The 6,654-nt window shown below is 36.6% G+C and overlaps 1 long non-coding RNA gene across 1 annotated transcript; it reads right to left on the minus strand.

Moving 5' to 3' along the window:
- Positions 1–1,234: 1,234 nt before the first annotated feature.
- Positions 1,235–3,919, minus strand: LOC139782629 (uncharacterized). Its single transcript, XR_011720933.1, has 4 exons — positions 3,576–3,919; positions 2,670–2,940; positions 2,169–2,373; positions 1,235–2,075 (listed from the first exon to the last, which is right to left on the minus strand). It is a non-coding gene; the product is annotated as an uncharacterized lncRNA (long non-coding RNA).
- Positions 3,920–6,654: the final 2,735 nt, after the last annotated feature.

Genomic DNA, 6,654 nt, shown 5'->3' on the forward strand with positions numbered 1-6,654 from the left:
TTCCTTTAGGGAGTTTTGTTCAAATTTACTAAACATTTTTATCATTAAAAAATGAAACGGCGTTTTATGGGTATAATATTCATCTGATTATCTCAGCAATCCCCTCTGAAACACCGTGTTCGAAAGGAAAGATACCTTATTATACCTTATTATGCAGTATACACTAATGAGAAAGGCCATTTTCTTATATTTATTTCAAAAGTTGAAAGAAGATATACTTAAAATATCAAAAAAATCATATATCTTTTTCCGTCGAGAAAATGCAATTCGTATGTGAAACGAAACGATCGAATTTTCGAAAAATTTTCTCCTCGTTCGAAAGTCGAGAGAGTTCTCGGTGCGAAAACTTGCGCTACTTCTACGAATGACTGTACCGCTTGCCGTAGTGCTTGGTATAAGTTCTGATAGGGAGGGCAGGTTTTAATAAGAGAAGGATTGAGAGCTCGGCCGTGCCTGCACTACCACGAACCGGTGGGCCTCTGTCCCTCTCGCGGGACGCCGAGATAGCAACAATAAATAACTTGTCTCCGCGCCGGCTAAAAGCATCCTACCGATCCTCCTGGGTGACCGCCGCCGCGTCGCGTCGCGTCGCGTCGCTTTAAATCGACGACAGTGAACTCTCGATGCATTTCGGATGCCAGTCAGTGGGCGCTTCGACCGGAGGGATGCACTTGCAACCCTGTGTTTAAGAGAGGAGCAAAAAAATTCGGCTGATTTTCTAGCGCACAAATAATTTTTTTTAAAGGAGCCCCTGGTAGAAATTTTGACTGGGCGCTTGCATGGCACTGACCAGCGTGCCACACTGCCACTTCAGGAGCTGGCATGGCACGCTGGTAAGCGCCATCCTCGAAACGTCACGTTTTGCCCGCTAGCGCCACAGATCTAATGTGATGCTGGCATGGCGCTAACATGGCGGCAGTAAGGTACTATCATAATGCAGACATGGGACTAGCGAGTTTTTAACGTGGCACGTGTATGGCGCTAACATGGCGCCAATAAGGTACAATTTCTAAATCCATATAATGCATTTATTTAAAGATTATTCATTTAATTAGTTATTTTTAACAGACTGTCAATTGAACTAATAATATTTACTACTCCTAAATTAACTACTATCTCATAAATTAGGAAACATGAAAATAAATATGTATACAATGACAAACGTGACTCTATATCAACGAGATAAAGGAAGTGGTATTAAGTTCAATAGGGTGATAAAATGACACCATTATAATTAAAAATAAAATACCTTATATTTGGCAAATAATCGCAGTCTTATTACATCGACAGTTTTACAATTATTAATTTTCTATGTTCCAGATAAAAAACAAATACTTTGTACTTCTTTTCACTTAACACTATAACTATAAGGCCTTTATTCGCGAGTACACCTAAATACATTCTAGCTCATCCTATCTTATTGTAAAAGTTCATGATAGAATTTCAGTGGTATACCCCAGTACAGAAATCGATAAAATTAAATTTTAATAAAAATTAAAAATGGAGCAATTTATGAAATTGGAAGAAAAAACGCAATTGAGCGCATCTCGCGTCTCCCTTTGTCTATCAATGGAAAAAAAGGTAGTCGAGTGTATGTGTCCGTCGACTATTAATTACTGATTGCAGTAAGTACGCAGAAGCAGCGAGAAGACTGTACTTTAAACTAAACGAAAATAGAACGCAGAAATAGTCTCTAAGGTGCGACTCTCCGTAGGTCCTTACCCCGCAGATTTACTACAGTTCGTTTTATAAATATCATTTTGTCGAAGTCAAGTTAAGCTTGCTTGCGATATGATGCTCAGCTTCATTAGCTGAGTCATATAAATACTCATTGAAAATAATAATCAAAATAATGTTCACGATACACATTTTTAATAAATTTTAAATATATAGAACAAAATAAAGAACAAAAAACTCACTATTTGATAGTTCTGATTCTGGTTCTGGTTCAGATGTTTTTGCAGTTGGTACAATAATACTTTTTTCCGTAACATTATTCTCCAATAATTTTGACCTTACAGCCGTAAACTTCTTCTCCGACAATTTTGATGACTTCATAGCAGATTTATTTTTATCTACAATTAATATAATATAATATTAAAACCTGGATTGTGTTTAGTTGGAGTTAAGTTAAATAATATTATTCTACATTTTGAAATGCATCAAACCTGACTGACTGCAAGATTTTTTTGTGAACACAGGAATTTCATTAAAAAGATTTTTAATTTCATCTACATTTTTTTTTCAACTTTTGTTGTCGGTAAACTGTCTCTGCTTTTTTTATTTTTTCTTCGTCGTCTTCCGAATCTTGCGAAAAAGCAGTCTCAGTTCGACCAAGAAGTATCAAACGATCCATAGCTTCTGTGAATGTCTCTGAAATAATTATTTTATTACATTTATTGCGATTAATTAATAGAAACCTATAAGTTAATTAGTTTACCATTTTTAATTAAAATAAAATTTTTAACTACATAAAGGCATTTACAGATCGACGCAATTTAATTATAGATTTAGAATTTAGTTTTAATTTTTGTGCATCACCATTATGTGCGTTAGCTGTGATCTGTTGGATCGAGCTAGTCTGTGAACACCTTTGTCAGTTCGGATATAATATTCATAAGGTTCTTTTATTAAAAAAAAAGGAAATATTATTTGTACATACTACATACTTGCTTGCCCAACAATGTCAATATTGTAGAATGGCCATGAGTCTGGTACTTCAGATTCTTGTTTCACCATATCGTGGAGTTCATTGATGTTCTTTTTTGTATATAGAGGAGGAAGAAACGGAACTTTTAATCTTTTTGTTTTCTCGTCTCAGTCAATCCAGGCTGAAGGGACAATATCAATTTCTTTCGTGAGACCTTTTCTCCCACGTTTAACAAATCTCACAATTTTAAATCGATAAATCATTTTTTCGCCGTCGTCGCTTTCAGACATCTGTATAAATATGTATAAATTATCCCTTACATGACACTGATGATGTTGGTCACACTTAATAGCAACAAGAAAAAATTTGGAAAAATTAGATGCAGGGCACAAAATCTAAATTAATATCGCACCGGTATAAGGCTGCGTTCGGAAACATCACCCGAGTGCACACGAGCAATACTCCGCTCTCTTTCTATCTCAGCGAGTTAGAAGGAGAAGAGAGTATACCCGTGGGTACCCGGGTGACGTTTCCGAAGCTTAACACGCGCGACACTCTCAATCAAACTCTAGTACACGGCAACACTAATTACGACGCAAAATAATACACGAAATGGTACACGCGGTTGCAAGCACGAAAAACGCGAGAAATGGTGGATTCGCGATCTCGAAATCAGGTCGCTGCCACGTAGTCGCCTGCGTCCCTTCCACGGTCGCGATCTCCAGGAGCCTGCAATCTCAATCCGCGATCCCCCGAAGCCAACGAGACTATCCCGGGGCCTCTCGCTCTCCATACCGACCACCAACACCAAAGTAAGCCTTCTCGGCAGTTAACGCGAATTATGTACGAGTCGGTACGAGCAAGAACGCGACCCGGAGGGCGGTGTCGTGGCTTTATTCACGCGAAATGTTCACGGCAACCTCACCGAAAATGTGTTCTTCTTTCACATCGGCTCGTATCCGTCCGGGCTCGGGTCTCGGGTCTCGGCAGCCAGCAGCAGATAACGGCACGATAACCTCCAAAATTTTTACGTGCCAACGCCGGAGAACGACCGCGAAAATGCGCTCGATAGAGGAATCGATGACGTGCGACGCGCCCCTCCCAGGCGCGCGGCCCTTCGGCGCGATAGCGCGGGCCAATTAGGGACGGGCTCGCAGGCCCGCGATATATCCCCGCGCAGTGCTGTCAGCAGCGTTACGATAGATGTAGTTGTAGCCTATCAGTTCTTCTAAAACTGATTAGCGCCCAATTTAATTATTTATTATTTATTGCCGAACCAAATTATTTATTTACCATTTATTTATTATTATTTATTATTATTTATTATTTATTATTATTATTTATTATCATTTATTATTTATTATTATTTATTATCATTTATTGCCAGATAAATTAGTAGAGCCCTGCCAGCCGAAGAACCCCGGCCTCGGCAGGTGAAGGATAAAATAATCCTGTCTCAATTTTAACATACGTACATATGTTAATAATTTCTAAAACAATTAAGAAGTCGATCTAGAAGCCAAAGAGAAGAATCTCGACAGCACCTAATGTGGCGCAAGTGTGGATCGCATTAGAAACTCAGTCAAATCCAGACCTGCGCCCGTTCAATTTTATGTAAATGCCATATTAGGCGCGGACATGGCCCTGATATGGCTCTTTCCAGTTTTTTAGGATAAGGCTGTGGCGTGGCAAACTTGCATGGCGCTGACAAGTGTCGTGGCGCTGGCAAGGCAATTTCTACCAGAGTGTGTGATTATTTTTGACATTTTGAATGTAAATTAATAAAACTCTTGATAGAGAGCTACAAAATGCAATTTTAGCACACTGAGAAAAAAATTTACTAAAATAAAAAAAATTTAGCTTAATTTTAGTAAATCGCGTGTTTGCATGCAACTGTGAACGCGTTTTTTAAAAATAAGAAACTGTATGTATTTATTTGAACAACATAATTCTTTTATAAAGGAAATAATTAATTAATTATAACAAGTATTTACTACAATGCAGTTAATAATTATTGAAATATAATTTTTATTTTTTACTAATTAGTAATTTTCTAATTATATTTATTACTTTCAACAAAATGCATTTTTTCATTAAATAAAGAATTCATAAACTTTAAGAAGTATTTTGTATACAATATAGTCAATATTTATAGAGATATGAATCTTATGTTTTATAAGTTAACAATTTTCTAATAATATTTATTTAATTTAAAAAAATAATTTTTCTATAAATTATTTTTACCTATAAGTAAAAACTTTAAAAATTTTTTCTAAAACATATATAAATTGGCGTCCAAGCGCCAAGAGATATCCTTGTAGAGAGAGAGAGAAGGGATTCTTCCACTTATATATATACGAGTCTTACGACAGTGGACTCTGTGGTTTTCGCCTCGCAGGGAGTCTGCTTATATATTATGGTTGGATATATTTTAAATTTGAGAAACGTTTCCCATCATACGCCACCTAGCAGCGTCGCGCGTCGTTGCGAACTTATAGGATTCCGTCGAGTTAAAAATGCTTACAAATAAAATATTCTTTTCCTTTTTTTGTCGAATATATTAACTTTATTTCAGTATGCGTTTCCTTAAATGTAATAAATTGCACTAAAGAAAATATTTATTTCTTATAAGTACTCCATTTATTATTTTTATAACTTTGGAAACGTGAAATTAAGTAAATATTTATTAAAGTGCCATTTCTAAAATTAAAAGATTCGGATTTAGTATTTTAAAAATTCATTTACTATATTTCAATAACTATTACACTGTAATATAGTAAACCTGAATTTGATTCAAGTAAACGTTTCAAGAAGAAAACATTTTCTGATTTTAATGCTTTAGTTTACTATAATCAAATTAATAAGTTTTACATTTTAACATTATTTATTTAAATTAAGTAAATCTAATTTTAGTAAATATATTTACTAAAAGTAAGCAAATTTTTTTTTCAGTGCAGAACGTACTTTTCTCATTTGTACATACAAGCATAATAAAGGTAATCAAAGAGAATTTTTTCTCCGGTATATAAGTTGTAAGTTTTTCTACATACATTTTATTCGTAAAACTGCCCTTTAGGTAATTAATATTGATTAATAATTTAATTAATATTGAAAGTAAAAGTAGATAGCAGATATGCCCAATGCCGATATCTTGTTACTTTTAGGCTATTACATACAAGCATTCTTATCAATAGTTGACACATGCCCACATCTTATCCATAGCGTGACGTCGAGCACGTGTGGTCATTGGTTTCGTGGTTCGTGTTCATTGACCTCGACTTTGATATTTTCGCCGTCGCGGAAGAAATACTCCCTCGGCCTCTCTCTCTTGGTTAGTACGCCCGGTAATTTTAATAATTCACATCCTTCACGACTGTCTCCGTCGTCGCGGGCTTTGACATGACGCGATTTAGCGAAGCAATTCCTCGCGCGAGACGCGAAACTCGGCATTGGCGATGCGTTCCGAGGGAAAGTAATTCCCTTCAACGAATAGATTTCCATAGATGAGTGCGGATAGAGCGATCCTCGTGATTGCATTCAATCGTGTATGCACGTAATGCATGCACGATATATTATGAATAATATATTTTCGTTCAAGTCGCAATATCCCAGCGATTTATACTGACTTTCGAACATTTTCCCAAGGCCAAGTTTTACAAACATTGGTTAACTTTTAACCTTATAGGTTAACTCGCTCTTTGTCTCTTTCTAATGCCCACCTTAGAACGTACACTGTTAAATTTATAAGGTTAAAAGTTAACCGATGTTTGTGAAACTGGGCCTAAATGACCTAAATGAAAAAAACAAAACGCGTTCCCTCGATGAATTTGGAGATTCGCCCGTTCGCTACTTTATCCGTCTGTTATTAAGCGGACATCCGCGTTAGATTTCTTCCGCCGCCGCGGTATTCCCCGTGCGGTCACCTCGTGTGCGTAATTACACACGACGCTGCCGCGCACCGCGCATTATCGTCACTCGTAATCGCAGGGGATAAGCGGTAATGG

This window comes from Temnothorax nylanderi, unplaced genomic scaffold (assembly GCF_030848795.1).
Source record: "Temnothorax nylanderi isolate EJ_2023f unplaced genomic scaffold, tnyl_v1.0 TNYL_tig0430_pilon, whole genome shotgun sequence".
Taxonomy (NCBI): Eukaryota; Metazoa; Arthropoda; class Insecta; order Hymenoptera; family Formicidae; genus Temnothorax; species Temnothorax nylanderi.